Below are 22484 nucleotides of genomic sequence, written 5' to 3'. Positions count from 1 at the left end.
TTATTAAACAAAGTATTAAGACCTTGTTACAGTTTAAGTCCCCAATTAGTTGGAATATTTGACTTCTGGTATAAGGATAATTTGGCGAGGATACTCGCACTTTATATTTACGACTGATGGACTGTTATGGACAAAAACCAGATGGACATATCAAATAATCCAGGACAAAGGACAATTAACCCATGGTAATAAATTAAAATCAACACGTCAAACATCATGATTACGGAAGTTTAAATAAGCATAATTCCTTTATTTTATATCTTATCGCATTTTTAATTATCGTACTTTTTAATTATCGCACTTTTAATTTATTGTCATTTTATTTATCGCACTTTAATTTATCACACTTTAATTATCGTTATTTATTTTACGCTTTAAATTAAGCTATATTTATTTTTAATATTTTACATTAGGTTTTAACTGCGACTAAAGTTTTAAAATCGACAAACCGGTCATTAAACGGTAAAACCCCCTTTTTATAATAATAATAATAATATAATTTTACCATAGTATAGAACAATGGTTAGGATGGTGACGACGTTATCTCAAGAGTTTGTTATGGCTAAGATGGTAGAAGATGATGTCAGAGCAGCAAGAAACAGAATGGAAGGTTATGTGATGCCACAACAAGATCGGGTGATGAGTTAGTCAGACTCTAGGTCAAAGAAGTCTGTTAAGTTGAAACAGAAAAGTGGGTCAGAACAGAGTGGGTCAGTATCAAGTTAGAATTCTTGGTGTTTTAGTTGTAGATCATCTCATAGTGGTCCTTGTTCGGATTCAACCATAAGATGTTTGAGATGTGGTATTGTGGGACACAAGATTTGGATGTGTTCATTCTAAGAGGATGTATGTTGGAAATGTCATCAAGTGGGGCATAGGTCAGCTCAGTGTCCATATGTAAAAGGGTCAGGTTCTGAGGCGGGGCCAGGAGCGCAGTTGAGATCGGTAGGTGGATCTTCTGGTTCTCAAGTAGGGCAGAAAAGAAAGAATCCACCTACGACAACAGCAAGAGCTTATCAGATGGTTGCAGATGCGGATGTTGAATATGATGTGAATACAGGTATGTTTCAAAATCCTCGTGCTGTTTAGTTGTATATATATGTGTTATTATATATATATATATATATATATATATATATATATATATACATATATATATACATATACATATATGTATGTATGTATGTATATATATGTATGTATGTATGTATGTATATATATGATTGTGTATATATATGTTTGTGTGTAGATTGGTAGATCTTGATTGTAGTGTAAGATTTACTTTGATGATTTATGTTGTTGTATGTTTGGTTGCGACCCTTGTGTGCCTTGTAGGGTAAGGGTGATCCTTAGGTTGACTTTCTGGGATTGAAAAGTGTGACTTGGATATAGATGTGTTGTGATTTATGTAGTGGACTCTTAGATGGCAGAAGACTATTAGATAATGATATTGTTGTTACTGATATGATGGAATGTGGGTTGTGTTGATTAGACAATTCTTTTGCTTAACAAGATGTAAGATACTGCTAGTTGAGCGTATTTTGACATTAAGGAAAATATGTTGCGATTTCCTATGCTTGTTAGATGTATAGTAATGTTGCTAGATTATATTTGAACATTTAATGGAAAATGCTTAAATAACTATGGTTAGACAGATGGTGTAACTAATTAATAATTAAGTAGCTTAGTTATTGCCGAAGCGTTTGAGAAGACTCTTTAGACTTAAGTTAGTGGATATAACAAGTGGTATTTTTCCGTTATGAGTGACTCAGAATGAAGGGGTGATTCAGGATAATATACTTGTTTCTGGCCAACAGAAGTGTATTATGGTGAGTCATACAAAAATTTTGGGAAGCTGAAGGAAAAATTAGGTGGCCTATGCTATAATGGATTGTAATATGATTGGACAAAAGACGAATAACCTGGAATATTGCCTTGAATTAAGGACAAATTTTGTAGACATAGACACATAACTTAGAATGATGATTGATTCTATTGCCTGAGCTTGGAATAATTGTGAAATGTTGACTGTGTTAGGAGCTGAAATTGATGACAGATTGTGAAATTTCAATACAGAATGACCTAGAAATGTGAAATTTGACTTGGATAATTGGATTGACAGTGCAGATTTGTGGATTCAAGTTGTTGACCAGTGGACATGGTGGTAATTTGTATTGTATCGGACGTGAGTAAAAGTTAGAAATTCCATATGCGTGCACTTGTTTGAAGAAAGACGATGGGTATTGGAATGAAGATTTTCTATTTTAGGTTGATTATTGAGAAAGACTTAGTTAAGGTAACAGTTTGTTGACCGTAGTTGACCCAATTTCGAAGACAAAATCTCTTTAAGGGGGTAGATTTGTAACATCCTGTTACCGGGCCTAGTTGAAATGACCCTTTTGACCTTGGGTGTGTTTGTATGTGTCACGACCCTACTTTTTTCGTTATCTTTTACCGTTTATTATTTAACGTTCGTTAATTGTTGTTCGTGCCACATCATTTCTATGACCTATATTATTATTTTTGTAATAATATATCAATTATAATGTGATATGTGAATATTTGTATTCATATTTTAAATTGTACGTTTCTACGTGTCGTGGATTTCTATCCGGCGAATCATTTCGGTTTTCAAACCAACGGTCAGACTTTTGATATTTTTGAATCCCAATTATTTTAAATATGATACTTTTATGTCATATGTTTATATATAGTGTTTATATATTTTATTTGCCACGTGTGCGTTATCTCTCCTAATATTTAATCGCGTAACGGTGTTTTCGGGTTTCGGGCTTCGTTCGGGCATTCGGGCCACAAGGAATTTAACATTTAACAAAATTGGGCCATGAGGCCCACCCCCATAACCCATTCGGCCGAACAAGGGGATATACCCCCTTTGTTTTTCTTTTTTGCTAAATCATTTTCATTTTCATCTCAAGTTTACTAGTAACTTAATATCCTTTTTCTCTCAAACTCTCCTCCTTCTTTCTCTATTGAATATCGATGCCACCACCACCACTACTCATCATCATCTTCATCAAAAAAATACTTAGATCATCAAATCATTCACATAATCAGATTCTACACAACGATCTCTACGCGTTCATACTCTTTGATTCTTGATTAGGGTATAAACCCTAACCCTAACTTTTTTATTTTTCTTTTATTTTTTTGTATTTATATGTTATTATGATAGTATGATGATTGTATGTTGTTGTATTGTTGATTGTATGCGTAGAATCACTCGTTAATTCATGTTTTCGGTTTGATTGATTTGGGATAGCGGTGTATTTGATCATTTCTGTAAACTTAACTGATGTAAATGTTAAATTAAAGTGTCTAGATGTGTTCCTCTCATCAAGACATTAATTTTAGACTCCGGATTCATGTTATTTCGATTCCCGGAGCTCTAGTTATGATTAAAATGGTGTTTTATTAAAATCAAAATATAAAAACGAATTGTTCCAGGTTTGGTCCGACTTTGTAACTATTTTTGGAGTCTCTAGGGTGTACTAGTGTGTTAGGATTGATGATTGGATAAACATTCATGTTCGGGTCATCGAAATCCGAGCCGCGGATCACCCGTTATGACTAAAACATGATTTTGAATGGATTAAAACTCCAAGTTGACATATGGCTGATGGTCACGACTTGGTGGCTGTTATTGAGGTGTTCTTAAGTGCACTAATGTGTTGGGTGGTTTAGTTTGCCGGAGATATATATAAGACTCGCCGAAAATCGACTCCCGAGGCTCAAGTTATGACCCGATGAACTTTTAATTAAAACTTATGGTTATTAAATAAGACTTATGATATAAATAATGATTTTCATTATCATTAAATTACTTATGATATAAAAAGTAATTATTTAATTTAAAACTTATGATATACATATTTATTATATCGTTTATTAATTACATTTTGATTAATGAAACTTTAATTAAACTTATAATTAATAATACTTTTATTATTAATGAGAAATACTTATGGTAAGTATTAAACTTATGTTATGAGATTATTATAATTATAATAAGACTTATAATAAGGATTAATTAATTATTTAATTATTATAAGACTTAGTTATTATTTAATTATAATTTAATTATTAAATACTTTTGATTTAATAATTATAATTAGAAACTTATGATATGATTAATAATTCATTATTAATTAATAATACTTATGATATGATTAAAATTTATTATTAGATAATAATACTTATATTATGATTAATATTTAATTATTTAATTAAATACTTATATTATATTAATTATATCATTTAAACTTATGTTAACTTTAATAATTCATTTTAATTTAATTAAACTTATGATATGACATAATTATACATATAAGACTTTAAATAACATTATAACTTATATTATTATTATTATAACTTATACTTTTAAAATTAATGTTGACTATGTTTGATCAAAGTTGACTTTTGAGTTGACTTTCGGTTGACTTTGACTTTTAGTTGACTTTTGTTGACTTTATAATTAAGGAAACTTTTCTAACTTATAAACTTTCCAAAAATAGCAACTTTCTAAATTTGGAAACTTTCTAAAATAGAAACTTTCTAAAACTAGAAACTTTCCTAAAATAGAAACTTTCCTAACATAGAAACTTTATAAAAATAGAAAGTATGTGTCCTTACGCTGTTCTGATCAAACCGAAGCATACTGAGTGTTGTTCTATGTTTACTTGCAACAAGTAGTATAGCTATCATACTAAGACTTGACCTAAGTTAGTTATTTATATCGATCTGCTTTATTTATAGGTCGGCGTTGTGATCATTCTTGATTACTTTACTTCATTTGCTATTTGCTTTTTGTGTGGTTACTTCATTTGCTTTAAGGTGAGTTATAGTCCCATTTTTCATACTTTTTAAAGTATATTTTTGTGATGTGATTACATGCATTTTGTTTTACGTTGAGACATAAGTGGAAATTAAATTTAAATTATTCATTATGAGTTGAACAAAAATATTCCCTAGTCTGGTAACTGTAATCATTGGTTTCTACTGGTGAACGCGAATCCTATGAATAGATCTATCGGGCTTGACAGCCCCATTTCGAGCTAGTCGCGCTAGCAATTTATAATCGGAATGTATTAGTACTTCGTATTTATTTGAAGATACACTTGTTCGGAGTATATATATTGTGTTTGGCAAGGGTAAATAAATGGTAAGTGGTTACCAGGTGGCTCATAGATAATGGAATAATGTTTTATGTTTTCTAACATTTTAAATCTTGTGGTCTAAAGTTTATTCGTTTATTTAAACCTTTATTTCACTCAACATTTTTGTTGACAGTTTACTCGCATGTTTTCACAGGTACTTTATTTGTTTGGTGCTTTCGCTGTGTTAGAAGTGTCTGCATGTATTTGGGCAGATTTTGTTAAACACTTTATGAAACATTAAACTTGCATTCTTTTTTGGATATTTAAACTTGTGGGTATTTGGTTGGCTATGTTTTATGTCAACTTTGGATATTTAATATGTTGGGTTTGTTTAAACTACATATTTTGGTAAATTTCCTTTTTGGGAAACTTTTGAATAAAAGAATGCAATGTTGTTATTTAAATTCATTTAAAGTTCGATAAAGCTGTGGGACCAAGATAACGATGGTCATCAAGTGTACTTTGACGGGTCGTTAAAGTTGGTATCAGAGCCTTGGTTGTAGGAAATTAGGCTGCATTGATGCCGTTACCCGAGTCAATAGGGTGCATTAGTGAGTCTAGTCTACAGCCTGACCTATAGCATATTATTATATGTGATTATTTTTATTCTATGGTATGTATTTTGTTATCATACATACATCTCTGTTGTGTTCTGAATCCGGGAGGAACTCCCATTCCGATTTAAACGTATTCTCCGACTCATGCGATTTTATCTTTATAAGAACACCTCGGATAGCGAAACCGAGGGATATCATTCTTGACTTCTGAAATTCTCGATATTTCTATGTCATCTATTATGGTTATGTATATAATGTTTGAGTTATATTACGCGAGATATCATTCTTGACTTCTAAATGCTCGGCATTTCAATGTCAGCTATTATGTTTAGGTATATAACATTCTTGTTATATTACGTGTCTTTGGGTTGTGCCTTTGTGCTTTGGGTTGCGACCCAGAAATGTCATTCTTGACATTTAAAGATTCTTAATACTTCACAGACATTTTTATGTCATCGTTACTTTTATTCATTACTTTTGATGTTTTTGTCTCTTGTGCTATCCTTAGCACATTGTTTAAGAAATCGTTTTAGAGAAATTGTGCAGAAATTTGAGGTTGATCATGTGTCCTGACCTCATGTAGTGTTATTGGAATGGAACTATGAATTAGTATAATATAATGACGTCATGCCAACGTGATTATATTATGGTAATTCATAAAGAAGTTCCAATATCGTGACATGAGGAATAGAAAGCAAGTCAAAAAAAATTACACTACTCATTCAGAAATTCCGATGTATTACATGGGTAAGGAAAATACTTATTATCTTATTTGTTAATATACGAGAAGCTCATTTTAACCAGACTATCTATCTCATGCGATATCCTTCATACCTCGCGTGATAGCAATAGCTTCGCTCGAGAACAGTTTTGGACCAAGGGCTTAGGTCCTAATAATAGTCAAAACAACTTTTAAATTCATTTGTTTCATGACCTCGTAACATTTGTTGATCAAATGTCGCACGACGATTCAAGTATCTCACTCAATCTTCCACGATCTTACTTCAACTCGTAACCTTCGAAATACGAATACTCTGTTTATCAGAACTTTTACACATTGGTTATTTGTGCGGTCCTCACGAGATTTATGGATGAATAAAAGTAATAAAAATTTTCTGTCACTTATGAAATTTATAAAATCATATATGTATGTATAAAAAAAATCAAATGAATAAATTTATTTTTTCCTATTTTGGGTTACATGCTATATTATACATTCAAAAATTATTTTTTTTAAACCACTCCCTTATTGAGTTGTTTAACCGAGTCAAATTGTTTTATATAAGATGGTACACGTTGTACATACCTCTAAATTATTAAGAACTTCGTTCCATTTATGTTGTCACATCAAACGTTTAAAGGTTTTCCAAAACTTTTTTGGTTGATTATATTAAAGATTTTCGTATTAATCTACAACGGGTATGGATCACACTTCTTCTCATCCTCCGTTTAGAGATGAAACTTACCATTAAGATCCTTGTTAAAGACTCTTACACCACTTTGGATGGCGATTTCATAAAATTTGTTAGGAAGTTATTGCGCTCATAAAATGTTCCTTTTAAGGTTAGACATGGCCAAAACGCGGACCGATAAATCAGTTTTCTGAGGCACATTCAGTATCCACCCTGTTCTCAGGAAAGGCACTGGGTGGGTTTTTAACCCAACTATTGTTATAGTTGGTATCACAAATAGATATTGCACTAGACCGTTTGAGAAGTTTCTACTCTCGATATTGTCTGCAAATCGCAACACCCTCGTAAACATCAATCCTATGATTCAATACTTTGAGGTGCACAGAATCATTTTTGGAGATTCATCTCACCTGGAGTCGACTATTCTTTATAGTCCAGGATTCACGTTTCGTTTCATCCGCACATAAATTGAAGAATAAGGATGAATCCTAGATTGCCTCGCTCATTGTGTAAGGAAGTTCACTCTCGTTGAAAGATCACACCTTTTGTACGTCTTCCTTTCGGAAATGTAATGAAAATTACTTTGAAGTCCATGATCCTCGTTATCCCCTTTGTAGGAATTGCCATAAACATCTATATCACTGATGTGGCCACTCTATATAATGTTTTCTTGCTGGTTGAAACTATACTTCATACGTCCTAGTTCGTCCCCTTGGGGAGCTCCTGTCTTGTTTGTTAATAAGAAAGATGGTTCATTCCGATTGTGTATTGATTATCGCGATTTGAACAAGCTTCCTATTAAGAATTGTTACCCTCTTTCGAGAATTGATGTTCTGTTCGATTAGCCTCAAGGTTCGTCCGTTTATCCTAAGATTGATCTCCGTTCTGGTTATCACCAATTACGCGTTGAAGAAACTGTTATTCTGAAAACTGCTTTCCGTACCCATTATGGTCACTACGAATTTCTTGTTATGACGTTCAGATTTACTAACGCACCTACTGTGTTCATGGACCTCATGAACCGTGTGTAGACCCTATGTGGACAAATTCGTTATCGTCTTCATCGATGATATTCTTATATATTCCAAGAGTGATGAAGAGCACGAAGAACATTTGAAGTTGGTGCTTGATTTGTTGAGGAAAGAAGAGCTGTACGCTAAGTTCTCTAAGTGTGCTTCCTGGTTAAAAGAAGTTCAATTCCTTTGGCACGTTGTTAGTAAACAGGGATTTTAAGTTGATCCTGCCAAGATTGAGGCAATTGAGAAGTGGGAAATTCCAAAGACTCCTACTCAGATTCGTTAGTTTCTAGTTTTGGCAGGCTACTATAGAAGGTTCATTCAAGATTTCTCTCGTATAGCGAAACCTCTGACTGCTTTAACGCACAAGGGGAAGAAGTACAAGTGGAAGAATGAACAGGAGACCACTTTTCAAACCCTAAAGAAGAAGTTAATTTCCGCTCTGATATTATCACTACCTGAGGGTAATGACGATTTTGTTGTCTATTGTGATGCTTCGCGTCAGGGCTTTGGTTGTGTTTTGATGCAGCAAAAGAAAGTCATTGCTTACGCATCACGTCAGTTGAAGAATCATGAACAGAATTATACAACCCATGATTTAGAATTGGGTGTTGTTGTGTTCGCCCTCAAGATTTGGAGACATTACTTATATGCGGTCAAATGTACAGTGTACACTGATTACAAAAGTCTTCAACACATCCTTGATCAAAGACAGTTGATTATGAGACAGCGAAGATGGGTTGAGCTATTGAGCGATTATGATTGCAAAATTCTTTATCATCCGGGAAGGGCCAATGTTGTGGTTGATGCCTTAAGTCGAAAAGAGAGAGTTAAACCTCGCAGGTTTAGAGCTTTGAATATGACCATTCGAACAAACCTCGCAAGGCAGATTCTTGCTGCTCAACAAGAAGCCTTGAAAGAGGAGAATTTTGTTAACGAGAAAGTCAGAGGCATGGGTAAGAAATTCGAGGTACGAGCCGATGGTACTCGGTATTTTGCGGGATGTCTTTGGGTTACGAAATTTGGGGATTTGCGACAACTGGTGTTAGATGAGGCTCATAAGTCTAGGTACTCTATTCATCCTGGTTCAGGAAAGATGTATCATGATCTTAAGGAGTCGTACTTGTGGCCTAATTTGAAAACTGATATGGCTACTTATGTGGCTAAGTGTTTGACCTGCGCTAAGATTAAAGCTGAATATCAAAAACCGTCCGAACTTTTGGTGCAACCTGAGATTCCCAAGTGGAAGTGGGAAGGTATTACGATGAATTTTATTACGAAGTTACCGAGAGTTGTGGGTGGTTATGATAACATTTGGGTTATTGTTGACCGACTCACAAAGTCAGCTCATTTCTTGCCGATTAAGGAAACAGATTAGATGGAGAAGCTTACTCATTTGACTTTGAAGGAAATTGTTTCAAGACATGGTGTTCCTGTATCTATTATTTCAGACCGAGACAGTCGATTTATATCGAGGTTTTGGCAATCCTTACAGGAAGCTTTGGGAACAAAATTGGATATGAGCACCGCTTATCATCCACAGACGGATGGTCAGAGTGAAAGGACCATTCAAACGTTAGAAGACATGTTACGAGCGTGTGCTATTGATTTTGGTAATGGGTGGGACAGATATTTGCCACTAGCTGAATTTTCTTATAATAACAGCTATCATGCAAGTATTAAAGCCGTACCGTTTGAAGCTCTGTATGGTAGAAAGTGTAGGTCTCCTATCTATTGGAATGAGGATGGGGATTCTCCACTCACAGGCCCAGAAATTATTCATGAGACTACCGAGAAGATCGTACAGATTAAAGAAAGATTGAGAACCGCCAGAAGTCAGCAAAAGAGTTATGCCGAAAAGAGAAGGAAAGATATAGAATTTCAGGTTGGTGACCGTGTTATGTTGAGGGTATCACCTTGGAAAGTTGTGGTACGATTGGGAAAAAAGGGGAAAGTTAAATCCTCATTTTGTTGGACCGTTTGAGATTATCGAGAGAGTTGGACCCGTGGCTTATCGTTTGAAATTGCCACAAGAACTCATTGCTGTTCATGACGTTTTTCATGTATCGAATTTGAAGAAGTGTTTGGCTGAGGCCGATGAAACCATTCCTCTGGAGGAGCTTCATATTGATAAACAACTCCATTTTATTGAGGAACCTGTTGAAATTATGGATCGAGAGGTTAAGACACTCAAGCAGAGTAGAATTCCTATCGTCCGAGTTAGATGGAACGCCAGACGCAGTTCCAAGTTCACTTGGGAGCGTGAAGATCAGATGAGGCAGATATACCCACATTTGTTCCCAGATGTCGAGTCAACCCGTGCACCTGCTTAAATTTCGGGACGAAATTTCCGTAACGGGAAGGTACTGTCACGACCCTACTTTTTCCGTTATCTTTTACCGTTTATTATTTAACGTCCGTTAATTGTTGTTCGTACCACGTCATTTCTATTTCCAATATTATTATTTTTGTAATAATATATTAATTATTATGTGATATGTGAATATTTGTATTCATATTTTAAATTGTACGTTTCTACGTGTCGTGGATTTCTATCCGGCGAATCATTTCGGTTTTCAAACCAACGATCAGACTTTTGATATATTTGAATCTCAATTATTTTAAATATGATATTTTTATGTCATATGTTTATATATAGTGTTTATATATATTATTTACCGCGTGTATGTTATCTCTCCGAATATTTAATCGCGTAGCGGTGTTTTCGCGTTTCAGGCTTCGTTCGGGCATTCGGGCCACAAGGAATTTAACATTTAATAAAATTGGGCCATGGGGCCCACCCCATAACCCATTCGGCCGAACAAGGGGTATACCCCCTTTGTTTTTCGTTTTTGCTAAATCATTTTCATTTTCATCTCAAGTTTACTAGTAACTTAATATCTTTTTTCTCTCAAACTCTCCTCCCTCTTTCTCTCTTGAATATCGACACCACCACCACCACTACTCATCATCATCTTCATCAAAAAAATACTTGGATCATCAAATCATTCACATAATCGGATTCTACACAACGATCTCTACGCGTTCATACTCTTTGATTCTTGATTAGGGTATAAACCCTAACCCTGACTTTTTGAATTTTTTTTTCTGTATTTATATGTTATTATGATAGTATGATGATTGTATGTTGTTGTATTGTTGATTGTATGCGTAGAATCACTCGTTAATTCATGTTTTCAGTTTGATTGATTTGGGACAGTGATGTATTTGATCATTTCTGTAAACTTAACTGATGTAAATGTTAAATTAAAGTGTCTAGATGTGTTCCTCTCATCAATACATTAATTTTAGACTCCGGATTCATGTTATTTCGATTCCCGGAGCTCTAGTTATGATTAAAATGGTGTTTTATTGAAATCAAAATATAAAAACGAATTGTTCCAGGTTTGGTCCGACTTTGTGACTATTTTTGGAGTCTCTAGGGTGTACTAGTGTGTTATAATTGATGATTGGATGAACATTCATGTTCGGGTCATCGAAATCCGAGCCACGGATCACCCATTTATGACTAAAACATGATTTTGAACGGATTAAAGCTCCAAGTTGATATATGGCTGATGGTCACGACTTTGTGGCTGTTCTTGGGGTGTTCTTGAGTGCACTAATGTGTCGGGTGGTTTGGTTAGGCGGAGATATATATAAGACTCGCCGAAAACCGACTCCGGTGGCTCAAGTTATGACCCGATGAACTTTTAATTAAAACTTATGGTTATTAAATAAGACTTATGATATAAATAATGATTTTCATTATCATTAAATTACTTATGATATAAAAAGTAATTATTTAATTTAAGACTTATGATATACATATTTATCATATCATTTATTAATTACATTTTGATTAATGAAACTTTAATTAAACTTATGATTAATAATACTTGTATTATTAATGAGAAATACTTATGGTAAGTATTAAACTTATGTTATGAGATTATTATAATAAGACTTATAATAAGGATTAATTAATTATTTAATTATTATAAGACTTAGTTATTATTTAATTGTAATTTAATTATTAAATACTTTTGATTTAATAATTATAATTAGAAACTTATGATATGATTAATAATTCATTATTAATTAATAATACTTATGATATGATTAAAATTTATTATTAATTAATAATACTTATATTATGATTAATATTTAATTATTTAATTAAATACTTATATTATATTAATTATATCATTTAAACTTATGTTAACTTTAATAATTCATTTTAATTTAATTAAACTTATGATATGACATAATTACACATATAAGACTTTAAATAACATTGAAACTTATATTATTATTATAACTTATACTTTTAAAATTAATGTTGACTATGTTTGACCAAGGTTGACTTTTGAGTTGACTTTCGGTTGACTTTGACTTTCAGTTGACTTTTGTTGACTTTCTCATTAAGGAAACTTTTCTGACTTATAAACTTTCCAAAAATAGCAACTTTCTAAGTATGAAAACTTTCTAAAAATAGAAACTTGCTAAAAATAGAAACTTTCCTAAAATAGAAACTTTCCTAAAATAGAAACTTTTCTAAAATAGAAACTTTCTAAAAATAGAAAGTACGTGTCCTTACGTTGTTCTGATCAAACCAAAGTATACTGAGTGTTGTTCTATGTTTACTTACAACAAGTATTATAGCTATCATACTAAGACTTGACCTAAGTTAGTTATTTATATCGACCTGCTTTATTTATAGGTCGGCGTTGTGATCATTCTTGATCACTTTACTTAGTTTGCTGTTCGCTTTTTGTGTGGTTACTTCATTTGCTTTAAGGTGAGTTATAGTCCCATTTTTCATACTTTTTAAAGTATATTTTTGGGATGTGATTATATGCATTTTGTTTTACGTTTAGACACAAGTGGCAATTAAATTTAAATTATTCATTATGAGTTGAACAAAAATATTACCTAGTCTGGTAACTATAATCACTGGTTTCTACTGGTGAACGCGAATTCTATGGATAGATCTATCGGGCGTGACAGCCCCATTTTGAGCTAGTCGCGCTAGCAATTTATAATCGGAATGTATTAGTACTTCGTATTTATTTGAAGATACACTTGTTCGGTGTATATATATTGTGTTTGGCAAGGGTAAATAAATGGTTAAGTGGTTACCAGGTGGCTCATAGATAATGGAATAATGTTTTATGTTTTCTAACATTTTAAATCTTGTGGTCTAATGTTTATTCGTTTATTTAAACCTATAATTCACTCAACATTTTTGTTGACAGTTTACTCGCATGTTTTCGCAGGTACTTGATTTGTTTGGTGCTTCCGCTGTGTTAGAAGTGTCTGCATGCATTTGGGAAGATTTTGTTAAACACTTTATGAAACATTAAACTTGCATTCTATTTGGTTGGCTATGTTTTATGTCAACTTTGGATATTTAATATGTTGGGTTTGTTTAAACTACATATTTTGGTAAATTTCCTTTTTAGGAAACTTTTGAATAAAAGAATGCAATATTGTTATTTAAATTCATTTAAAGTTCGATCAAGCTGTGGGACCAAGATAACGATGGCCGTCAAGTGTACTTTGACGGGTCGTTAAAGTATGTTAGTATAATAATTATATATTTATAATTATTTGGTTGTTTAGTTGAAATCAGTTTGTGACAAGGGTCACAGAACAGGTTCGTTTGTTTAATTTGGACTCCATTAGGGTAGTCAAATTAAGTACAAAAGATATCAGATAACTGGTAAATACCTGTGTGTTATGGGGTATGGGTTTATTACCCAATATAAATAGCTTGAATCTGGATTATTCCGTCATTTTTTCCCCAAATTAAAAATTATACTCCGTACCTAAACTCTCACTCCCTTGAAACCCAAATCTCTTGAATCTCAATTTTATGTCTAAATTGTGTTGTGTAATCAGTTGCTACTGATTTCGTGATCATAACAAGGTAAGAATCATTCATTTTCGTGTTGTAATCTGAGTTTAAATGGGTTTTAAAGTTAGGCTTTTGACAAAGTGGGTAAAAAGTCAAACTTGTGTGCAATGTTGCACTCACGGGAGTCGAATTCTTAACCTCTGGTTAATAGAGATAGACAGCTACCAGATGAGCTGCTACAACACAAGATTTGTTACACTTTCATTTTCCTTATTATTTATTTAGAACACATTGTAAAATGTCTCAAGGGGTTAATAGGTTCGTTTTTTTGTTTGTTTGATTCGATGAGCGAAAGCAAAAAATTGAACCGACACTGAATTCAGATTTTGAATCGAAACTAAACATAAACCAAATTTTGAATTCAGTTCGATTCCGATTAAAACCTAAAAAAATCATAAAATTTGATTTTGAATTAGAATTGGGTTTTAATCTAGTTTGTCTATGTAAATGTTACTAATTTAATATGTTATCAATCAAATTTGGTTTTCAGTTTAACTGCATTCAATAAAGTAAATTTAACAACTGAATTTAGATCTGTTAACTAAACCAAAACCGATTCAAATTGAGATTTGTTTTCGCACTGAATTTTATTAAATTTATTTGTTAAACAGTTTGAAATCAAATATAAACCTAACTGATTTTTTTTTTTTTAGAAAAAAAAAATAGACAAAAGAAACATATGAGCCTATGGGCTATGTTTACAAGGAAAAACATAGCTCTCTGTATCATCAAAAATGGAGTACGGCTATGTTTGGCAAATAGTTTTTTAGAGCTTTTTAGAGCTTTTAGCTTTTAGTTTTTTTTTTACAAAAAGCTCCTATTTAACAAATAACTTTGTTTGATGAAACAAGCTTAAAGCTTTTTGTGGGTTAAAAAAGCTCCAAAGCTAAACGCTTTATGGAGTAGCGTTCGATATTAGGAGGAGCTTTTAGCATATTTATTACTGTAATATCCTTTCAATATATGAGCAGTTGTCCAATGTAAATTATTAGCTATACTCCTACGTAAATACTATAAGTTATCTTGGACCATCCACTTTGTGCTATATCCAACAAGATATATATATACCTACTTTTTGATTCTATTAAATATTATTATCATCTTTTATTATTACATTATTATTATATAAATGGTATCGTACTTTTCATTGCATTATTATATAATGTTCAAGGTTCTTCTTCCTTATTTAACAATTTAAAATCAAACTACAAGAAAATAATATCGCAAAACGCTAGAAATCGAAATTAACATATACATTTTAATTTAACATTAATTGTTGTTTTCTCCTGTCCATTTTTGTCATTTTAATATTTTTCTTAACAGCTCCAGCTACTTTGTCAAACACTTATGTGTATCTAAAAAGTTTCATCTAACAGCTACCAGCTTCCAGCTAACAGCTACCAGTTTACAGCTTCAGCTACCAGCTAGTTTTGCCAAACATACCCTACGTGAGCCTTGAAGGACTTCCTTTAGATGGACGTCGTCCAATGGAGGTGCTTCTTTACTAAATTTTCAATCTTTCATCTGTTTGTAACTAATTTGATCCATAATATGCAAGTTTATTTGTGTTTATGTTTTGATGTCAGATGAGACAGCTGAGAGCAGAAATTGGCACTATTTCTAAAGCTGATGGGTATATATTTTTATTTTTTATAGTATCAGTATCAGATATTTATGATCAAATTTGATTAAAATTTGAATTTGTTGGTTTATTGTGATGGTGATTATAGGTCACCAGTTTTTGAGATGGGTAATACTAAAGTTATTGCTGCAGTTTATGGTCCTAGAGAGGTGCATCTTTATTATTTATATTTATATTAATGTTAATAATGTTAATTTGTTTAGTCACCGCATTATGGGTTAGATTACGATAATGTAGTTTAGTGATGATACATACAACTGCTGCAAGGTTTGAATTTAGTTACTTGGGTTATGTCACACCCCCAAATAGGGCCTGGGGTATTTGTGACTAATTATATCAAATTACAGTTGTATAAACGAGAACGACTCTATATGAGACGTTTTGAAATAAACCTTTATTAATAAAACAGCGGAAGCATTAAGAATGTTTACATCAAATCTAAACTGAAATAGTAATAGTTTTAAAATGCAAAGTAGATGTAATGAAATGAAGACTCCATGCAGCATTCAATTCATCAAGTAGCAGTCATAACAATCATCTTATTCGTCACCTGAGACAAAACATGCTTAAAGTGTCAACCAAAAAGGTTGAGTGAAGTTCATAGGTTTATATAATATGCATTAGACCACAAGATTTAGTTTAAGTTTGATGGATACCAAATATATCAATCTAAAAGTGTTGCTGCAGTTTGTAATATCTCTACTAAACAAGTTTACCCTATGACACCTTGTACTGTCAGTGTCGTGGAATCATTATTATGTAACCAAAGACCAACGGTCGAATGGTTAGAGACGTTACTCTCAATAGGCCTATTCACAATAATTAAGTTTGCATTTAAACGTAGCAATTAACGATATTACGGTAGGGATTTAGCATGAATCAAAGCATGACAGCATAGTTAACAATTTAGTACTTGTGTCTAAGCGTAAAACAGTTATAAAGCAAGCATGTGTCTCACCCCAAGTTGTAAACAGTAATGAAATAGTAAAAAGTGGGGCTATGAAGTTCACCTTAGTAAGTAGAGAGAGTTATTCCTCGGAATAAAGAGTTGAACGAGTGAGCAGGAAAGTCAACATATTGACATTTAAGAGTAGTTAAGTGTTTTGCCCATGTTTAAGTTTAAGTATGTGTTTAAGTATAGTTCATTTTACTAAGTTTCTATTCCTAGTAAGTTACTATTTTTATAAAGTTTCCATTTTTAAAAAGTTTCTTATTTTACTAAGTTTCTATGACTAGAGAGTTTCTGCTTTTATCAGTGTTTTCCATTTTAGGATACTTGCCGTATTAGATAAGCTTCCAATCACCCCTTTCCCTTCGAATGGCTAATTTAGATCTAGGGGCTTGAGCCATAGGACCCTTTAAATCGGAAGTCCAAACCCTCTGCCTAGAATCTTATAGAAACCATTCGTCAAGAATGTTCGAAGATCTATACATCTCTAATACATATCCCAAAATGTTTTTATGTTACAATATAAGTAGTAGGTTATAGGTGCTAGTAATAGTAATAGTATATACATGTTATTTATTTTATTTTTAATTGCATATAATTTATAACATTATTTACATGTTTTGATAAAAATAATAACTGAAGTAAAAAGTAAAAAGTAAAATAGTAAAAAAAAAGTAAAAAGTAAAAAATAAAAAGCAAAAAAAATAAAAAGTAAGAAAAGAATACTTACTAGTAGTAATTCTTCAAAGAGATAAATGAGAGATTAAGGTGCAAGTTTGAAATGAGAAATGTATGTGGTATTTATAGTTAAAAATGGTAGGTGAAAAAGAAAAAAAATAATAAAATAAAAATTTCAAGAATGCCATATTTGACAAAAATGAAAAAAATGTGGAAAATGTTTTTGATAAGATTGTTTTTGAAAAAAATAATAAAAAAAATATTAGTCAAATTTCATGGGCTCATTATTTAATTTATAAAAAAATCTTTTTTTTATAAGCTAAATATATATATATATATATATATATATATATATATATATATATATATATATATATATATATATATATAATGATTAAAATAACTTATCATTTAATTAATAATTATGTTACATATAGTTTTAAATATAATACGCATTAATATTAATATTAACTAAAGTTATTTTATATAATTAGTGTAAACTTTAGTTAACAAAAAGTGTCGACTAAAAATAAATATTTGATCAACGTCGAATTTAATTATATATTACGTATGGATAACAACCCTATAGGCAAATTAGTCAATTCAAGTATGAAAATATGAGGGTTGTTATAGTACCTACCCGTTAAAAGAAATTTCGTCCCGAAATTTAGTTGTTGCCATCAATCGGCGTTGTTCGTACATAGACGAGGATATTTACGCTTTATTTGGTTTTCACGTTCCCAGGTATGCTCGGGGCCTTGCGTGAATTCCAACGGATAGAATATTGTTCTGTTTCAAGAATTAAAATCATACAAACCATAATTTCTACAAGTTCTTCTACGAAGTGCATTTTATTATTAATGCGGAGATCATTCAAAATGATGATGTTTTACAAGTCATTTCAGTAAATTGGATACATGAAATGTGTTATGAATAATATTGAGCTCATTTAAACCTTGAGCTTTTATGCCACCACGCTAGGGTAGACAAAATATAGAGGAGTTCATGAAAATCATAGTCGTGAAATTTGATAGAGATTGTCATTCTTTACAACAAGAATGATGAATGTGAGTTGAAAATAGGGTTTTATCAACATTGGTAATATGGATAAAACGATTCGATTATAGGAAGAGTATAAATGAAGCTATCACAAAAGAGTGAAATGAGGAAATTAAATGTTCGCCTTAACTTTTGACATAGTCACGATTGATTTCCGGAATTTAAGGAATTTAAAGGAAATTTTCGTAATCTATAAGATTTGATTCTCCGGTAATTAAGGAATTGGTGATTTTCTTTGATTAAATGCGGTGAATTGCCTCGATTGTTGTGTCTAGAATTTCACTATAAATTAGCTTCTTTCGTTTCATTATCTTCACTACTTCTATACCTTCTTCCTCAAATCATATTTCCAAAAGATTCGTCAATATGCTTCATCCAGTTCTAATTTTGGATATAGTCCTGACTTTTATATCTATCGTTCTTCTTTTTTATCTATCACCGGAAGAGTCTATTCACTTCTACTATTACCTTGGGTTTATAGTGTTTTTAATTCTCCCGTGTCTTTACGTTGCGATACGTATTGATATACACGGTTTGTAATTTCCGTGTTGTTATCGGGCTTTATATTTTCCCTTATATGTCGGAGCTCTATGCTCTTGTTTTTCCTTCCCGACTTCAAGTCAAGTGAGTAATGGTCCAGAATTCGTAGGTATGGAGTTTCTAATGGACCTATTGTTCTAAGCGTAATATCATGATTTGATTTGGTAAATTACCAGATTTACTGAGGATAGAACTATCAAGAATATATTTTCTTGATATGCTCAGAGATTAAGTAGAATGTAAGAGTCGTGTAACATGGCAAATGATGATTATAAAGTCTATAAATTATCATCTTCCATTAAAAATTTAGCATGACTTACTGTAATATAATCACGTTGGCCTGACGTCATTATATTATACTAACTCATGCTTCAATTCCCAACACTTCTTCAAAACATTTGTAATTTAAACTTGAATTTTAAAGAATATAGAAACTAATACAGTTTCCTTTATGATATAATAAAGATATCGCAAAGAGATAATTAATTGCGGACAAGAATCGTTATGAAGATATCTTCAGAAATATAGAGGATATTTATAACGAAGGATACAATGATATCTTAGAATTTTTCTAAGATCAAAAGAATGAGGAAAATTCTTCTATAAGGATTTAAGATAAGTAAGGAGCAAGGTATTCATTAAGGATTTCAGCAGATACTGAATCATCTGGATTCTTTGAATATAGGGTTTGGTCCTTGTATTTGTCCTTGGTCTCCTTCATGGTTAGCTCAATCCGTTTTTCAGTTCCAAATCTGAGCTTTTTCAATACGTCATTCTTTATCATCAAACTTTTGACCATTAAGACCATCTATAGCTTTTGCTGCTTCGTCAGCATTCTCAAGGTTAATGAATCTGAATCATTGATTATCAATCCGAGATGGTTTTAAGAAATTTCGTTTTTAGATGATTAAACGCTGATTATAATTGTCAACGGATCTAATGGTTGACGAATAGCCGTTGTTGATTTCAAAAGTAAGGAATGATAATTTCGATGGTTTGATGTGATAATTTATCATAGAATACGAATGAATATAATACATGAATGTAGTGATCTTTAGGAAGATAACACTTGCTAAATCTTTAATTGGATTCTGATATGTCAAAATCAGAATATGTAATTGAATTTGTATGAAAATGGTTATTCTTTAGTGAACGGATACATATATATATGTGGATGTAAGTAGTATAGTTATTGATTAATGAATCAGATTTTGAAGAATGTACAATGTAACATATTAATGTGAGATATAAATATTTCTCGGGTTTTACCTACCCGCTAAAATATTTTCACAATTAATAGTTTGTACAAATAAATTTTAATTACAATCTTTATGAAGATATACGTTCATATATGTATTCTTCAGATGTAATATAGATTTAATGAGTTAATATAATATTAAACTCATTTGATTTATGATTGAAACGAGAATAAATAATCTCCAAAACCTTAGAGATTTCATAATTGTTGCGATATATTTCGCTAGTGAAGTTATGAATCAATACTTCATCGTTCATTGTTATTGATATACCTCGGTATATGATGTTGGTGTTCGTGGAATCCTTGTGAAATTCACAAGACACGAATAATATTTTCTAGAAAGTTTCGAGTATGTCGAAAATGAAAGTGTAAAACCAAACATGTAATTGAATAATACACTTGGTTTATTATGAAATGGAGTTTATTGTGTTGAAGCAGTGATTAACGATTGTTAAGTCATTAATAAGGGATGTACATCATAGCATATTAGTGATATGATTTAACCAAGTAGTACATACTAGTTAAGATTCACACGTAATAGCTTAGTACGAAAAGATTTATTATTGTTCCAAACCATATATATATAAAGTATACATATATAATTCTTCAGGAAGAATGAGTTAATACATCTTAACTCATTATTACTAATATTCCTTGGTATATATGGGGCGTATGATGTTGATATCCGAGGTACCGAGTGTGATGTTGAGGCGTGGGATGCGGATGTCGTTGTTGGTACTGGTGCTGTTGGTGGTGATGTTGATGGTGCTTACAGTGCTTGTGGTGTTAGTGATGTTGGTGGTACTGATGGTGGTGTTGGTTATGCTGCTGGTGCTGCTGATGCTCTTAGGTTTTGCACCATATTTTCTAAAGCCACTACTCGAGCGCGAAGCTCGTTGACTTCTTCTATTATTCCGGGATGATTGGCGGTTCGGACGAGTGGATAAATAAGATCTGAAATTCTAGATATTATATATTCGTGACGGGATATCCTGGAAATGAGGGTGAAAATGGTGTTCCGAATTGGTTCGCCGGTAAGTGCTTCAGGTTCTTCGCCAATAGGGCAATTTGGTGGGTGAAAAGGATCACCTTCTTCACTTCTCCATTGATTAAGTCGACTACGAACCCATCCCCAATCCATCCAGAAAAGATGATGGCTAATAGGTTCATTCGTTCCGGTTACGCTATCCATGGAGCTCGAGGAATCAGATGAGAAATCCATATTATGTGTTTGGAATAGGGTTTGATACGAAATGAGTGTTGGATACTGAATGATATATTCGTCTCCTTAAATATGTATATATATTAAAAGATTTCCTTAATTTACGGAGGAAATTTAGGAAAAGTGTTAGACAAGGTCTATTGGGATAGATATGATAAGATATGATTTGGCTATACTCCAATAATGGCAGTATGACGTGTCGAGATTATAAAATGATAAGTATGTAATCTAATAATCTTTCGATTAAAGACTTTCAATTCGTATACTGTGGTAACTCAATGACATTTTTCGGTTCGCAAACCGATGCATAAAGGTATAAGGCATATAGGTACGTGATATAACAGGGAGTTATGTTTGAGTATGAATAGTAATTATTATAGGAGTTTCAAAATTCATGGATAATATTTCATGTAATACATATGTAATACACAAAACCATGATAAATGACAAAGGAATGTCGAGAATGGTGTCGTATTTAAATGTGGTGGCGGAATTGGATAGTACTTCGGAGAATGAGCAGAGTTCTTAGATTGGCTCGGCATTCTAAGATAAGTAAAGTTTCTAAAGTATAGTGTAGCATTTAACAGTTAAAGGCAACAATTAAAGGCACTATAGCCAAAGGAAGTTGTAGTCCTACATTGCTAAGGTACCTAATTGTATATGGCACACTTAAAATGCAATCCTGGTTCTCTACAACAGCCTGCTCTGATACCAATCTGTCACACCCCCAAATAGGGCCTGGGGTATTTGTGACTAATTATATCAAATTACAGTTGTATAAACGAGAACGACTCTATATGAGACGTTTTGAAATAAACCTTTATTAATAAAACAGCGAAAGCATTAAGAATGTTTACATCAAATCTAAACTGAAATAGTAATAGTTTTAAAATGCAAAGTAGATGTAATGAAATGAAGACTCCATGCAGCATTCAATTCATCAAGTAGCAGTCATAACAATCATCTTATTCGTCACCTGAGACAAAACATGCTTAAAGTGTCAACCAAAAAGGTTGAGTGAAGTTCATAGGTTTATATAATATGCATTAGACCA

At 32.2% G+C, this 22484-nt stretch overlaps 1 pseudogene; it reads left to right on the top strand.

Annotated features, from left to right (window-relative positions):
* The first annotated feature begins 519 nt into the window (after positions 1–519).
* LOC139841515 (exosome complex component RRP41 homolog) overlaps positions 520–22484 on the top strand; it is a 28372-nt pseudogene continuing 6407 nt past the window's right edge.

Source organism: Rutidosis leptorrhynchoides, chromosome 4 (genome assembly GCF_046630445.1).
Source record: "Rutidosis leptorrhynchoides isolate AG116_Rl617_1_P2 chromosome 4, CSIRO_AGI_Rlap_v1, whole genome shotgun sequence".
NCBI classification, from domain to species: domain Eukaryota; kingdom Viridiplantae; phylum Streptophyta; class Magnoliopsida; order Asterales; family Asteraceae; genus Rutidosis; species Rutidosis leptorrhynchoides.
The sequence above is the reverse complement of the archived record's forward strand: the minus strand, read 5'-3'. Positions and strand labels throughout refer to the sequence as shown.